Here is a 4,122-nt window from a genome sequence, read left to right on the forward strand (position 1 = left end):
AAGTTTCACGTTGTATTCCTTTCTTTTTGCAAATTTAGCAAAATAAAAACCTCTCTGAGAATCGCCTTCCACCTGCTTCACTTAGTTATAAGTAGTTTCCCGGTCTTGGCTGTAGTTGCATTTCCTTTTCTTTCCAGTAGTTATCATCGTATTCCGCCTAAATCTGCACAGCTTGTGACTTTGGTGTTTTGCGATTCTGATGGTGACAGGTGGACGTGCGCTCGATTAACGTGTGCGCAGATTGATTGACGTGCCGCACAGCCCCATGACGGCCGCCTTCCCTGCTTTCTTCACAGCCAGTGGATTAAAAAGCCAGATTTTGGACGAGCGCCTCTCCTGCAGTGGTTTGACTTCCGAAAACGGGAGCCAATCAAAATGCGGGACGTTGTCTCAATAGGTGGGACGGGGGATAAAAAGGCTGCGCAGTGCAACACAAAGCGGGACGCCTGGTCACCCTATAGCTCCAACCGAAATACTACCGGTGTCGAAAACAAACATTTTAAAAACGCTTATAACACATTACTGATCAGGGTTGACTGTGAGGAAAATAAAAAATATTTTTCTGTTTTCCTGTATGACCGCATTAAGAAACGTCACCCAGGTTGACCATCTCCCCGTGCACCTCGGCACACAGAGCTCCCAGTGTATACAGTATGTATTTTTGGCCCATCGGCGTTTGGGGATGTGGGACACTCTGGGTCACAGACCTGCACTCTTTTACCCATTGCCAACACAGACTACTGAGTAAGCAGGGCGGGTGCCAGTTGTGTACTGGTATGGTGAAACCAGCTTTTAAAAAAAGCTCATTTTTTTTGTATTTGATTTCACTTGGTAAATATACTTTGATCAGAATGGATGACGTGTAGGAGGCAGGTAAAAAAAACAAAAACTTTTTAAAGCTTGAAGCCAGTTCTTGTATGTGTTTCAACCGGGTGTGATAATAGGTGCAAGCTGCTACCGGTTAAGCACTAAAGCACTGCCGCAATGGAAAAGCCAGTGGTCCAGAAACAGCAAAAAAAAAAAAAAAAAGGGAGAGATTAAAAGACCAGAAAACCCTGCACAACGTCTCAAATTTGACACAGATGGGGTTTGACACATCTATAGAGACACTTTGGTTCCAGCAGGACGGTCACGCCACATGAATGGAGCCGGTCAACACGGCAGCCCGGCCTGGGTTCCGTGAGGTATCGGGTTTGTTTTCACGACGGTGCCGGGGCTCTTGTTTGAACTGATCTGCGCTGCAGATATGCAGATCATTGCATATGATCAGAGGATCTGATGATACGGCCGCTGTTCTTTGAGATTAGGTTTTCTCACCCCGCCCCCCTCTCCCCCTCTGGCACTTGCACAACATCACAAACATCTTTGCACACTGCACACTGCACACTGCACACTGCACGTTGCACATTGAACGTTGCACCATTGCACATCGGTCACCGTGTTTTCGGGCCGTCCGTTTGAACACGCATGTATGTACATGCATTTTGTTTTGATAGTCAGTTTTGAGTCCTTAGCTCTGCCCCTTTCCACTGACATCTGTTGAGCAGAGTATTCCGCTGCTGCGTTGCTGTTGTGCATTTGACCAACAGACCGGCTTCTTGCAAAAACTCATAAAGCGGAGTTGCTGACAATTTAATGACAAGGAGTTATTGTGCAGTAAACTGCTGTGATCTCAAGGGGGATTGGTGGAAGGTATATTCCAACGCAGAAAGATCTGAAATATTGAAAAAGAGAAACATTAAGACAATAATTACTTTCATGTGTAACACTTACACTTTTAATTTGAGGCAAGTTGTTGTTTTACTGGGATTTTTTTGTTTCCCAGCTTGATCCAATTTTTCTGAATTTCAAAATGCAGTGTAGTTCTACAGATCCCTGTCCAGTGACCAAATATTTATTTTTACATCCTTACATCCTACATGTGCAGACATCTCTAAGCTCTTGAATGGAGAGACAAACATGAAAATCCAAGTGGAAAAATAAAGAAACTGTGACAAGGGACAGGCTGGTCCACCTGAAGATTAAGCTATAAAGAGACAATATAATGAAACATTATGCATTATTGGAATGTAGATATTGTAGTGGCGGCAGAAATTAGAATTAGCAACAACAAATAATGACAGAGGAGAAGAGCAGAATTGAATTCCTCTAAATGTCAATTTATTGACTGGACTGAACTGAGCCATTTTTGGAAGTTTAGAGTCAATATTGGTCAATGTCCTCATGAAAAGTCCTTAAAACCTTGTTAAGTAACACATTAAGGCTGTGATGCAATATTAGTGCTGGCTACCAATGTTCTGCACACCCATCATATATGCAGCAAATGGCAAGACTTGGAGCCAGAAACCCTCAACCGATGACCCTGTTTGTATCATGCATGTGTAAACAGCTAGTCTAACTTACTGTAAAGCTGAGCTGGTTTGCTCCTGTTTTCCAGTTTGTCGTCACTGGCGTAGAAGGTGAAGGTTTGCATGACATTGGCACCGGCCCTCAGGAACTCCCTGTGCAGCTGGCGCACTGACAAACAGAGGACCAAGGGGTTCTTGAGTGAATTTTTTTTTTTTCTCCATGCATTTTTACCTGTAATCTTACCAGACAAGACCATCAAACCGGCCTCACCTGCGTCGGGATGCTCTGCGGCGGCCTCCGGGGTCCAGGGCCCTGCCTTCACATATCCCCTCTTCTCCAGAGCGAACACAAAGCCTCCGTCACCGATCACCACCTCTCCCGCGTCAAGACGCTCCAAGATGCCCTGTAATGGAGACATGGACAGTTAAATGATATACTGCACAGAGATATTTAGGAGCTTAACACACACACACACACACACACACACATACTCTGCTTTCTCTCACACACAAACACACACACACACACACACACACACACACACACACACACACACACACACACACACACACACACACACACACACACACACACACACACACACATATACAGCATACAAAGAACAGAGATAAGGGCAACTTTAGTTGCTCTTAATCTGAGACTCCGACAATGACGGATGTCTGCAGTCTAGCTGTTTCACAAACTCTGCAGAACACACACAGATACACAGACACACACACACAGACACACGCACCCATGGACGCACACACACACACACACACATACAGATACACACCTAAGGGTTCACAGAGAACTTAACTAATGAGAATATATCGCGCAGATCGGTGCTGAAGACATGCATTGCTCATCCCATTTCCTCATTCTCTTGCTGCTGTCTATTTAAAAACTTAATTTGGGTGAACATTTTGAAGCGGTGAGAGGAGTGGTCCTCTCTTCTTGTGAAATCCTCTGCAGGCCTTGGTTAGCGCTTTGAACTTTGCCTGTGTTGATAAACACTGGGAGGAGGGTATCAGCCTGAAACTGGATCTTCCCAGAGCTGACAGCACTGACCACCTCGGCTCAAGGCTGACAAGCTGGTCAATGTGTGACTCTGACAGCGTGTGTGTGTGTGTGTGTGTGTCTGAGTACATGCATGCTTGTGCGTGTGCAGGTGTGCGCGCATGGGTGTGCGTTCATGCAGAGAGAGAGAGAGAAGGAGAGAGAGAGAGAGAGAGAGAGAGAGAGAGAGAGAGAGAGAGAGAGAGAGAGAGAGAGAAGCTAAGGGAGTAATAAACACCGTGCCCGAGAGCCTCCATGTTTTCCATTACCGAGGCTCAACACAGAGATCTATTGTGTGAAGCGTCGCTTTATTGTCTGGCCTGACCTTCCACTTCCAATTATCAAAGCCACAGGCCACAGATATTCCATATATACCCTTTGTGGCTCCTCCAGCTGAGCTTCGGTCCCGGAGAACGAAAAAACAGAACGTCCCTATCCCACACTTTTACGCCTCTTTTACACGGGCCGCCTGCTTTTAATTTGGCCTTGGGAAGAAGTCCATCTGTGAGGGTTATTTCGGGTTTGTTTGCCTCCGCAGCGAGGGGTCGGAAGCTTTGGCCTTCCTTGGGTCAAAGGTGCGGCGTGAAAATATTGTGTCCTTTCTGATCTAGTCAGGCTGCTCCCGAAAAAGTCACCTACCGTAGCCGGTGAAAAGAAATTCCTTTTGAAAGTGATGTCGCCCGCGAAGACATTTTTGGAAAGGCATTCGTTATC

Source organism: Zeus faber (assembly GCF_960531495.2).
Source record: "Zeus faber genome assembly, chromosome: 7".
In the NCBI taxonomy this organism is placed as follows: Eukaryota; Metazoa; Chordata; class Actinopteri; order Zeiformes; family Zeidae; genus Zeus; species Zeus faber.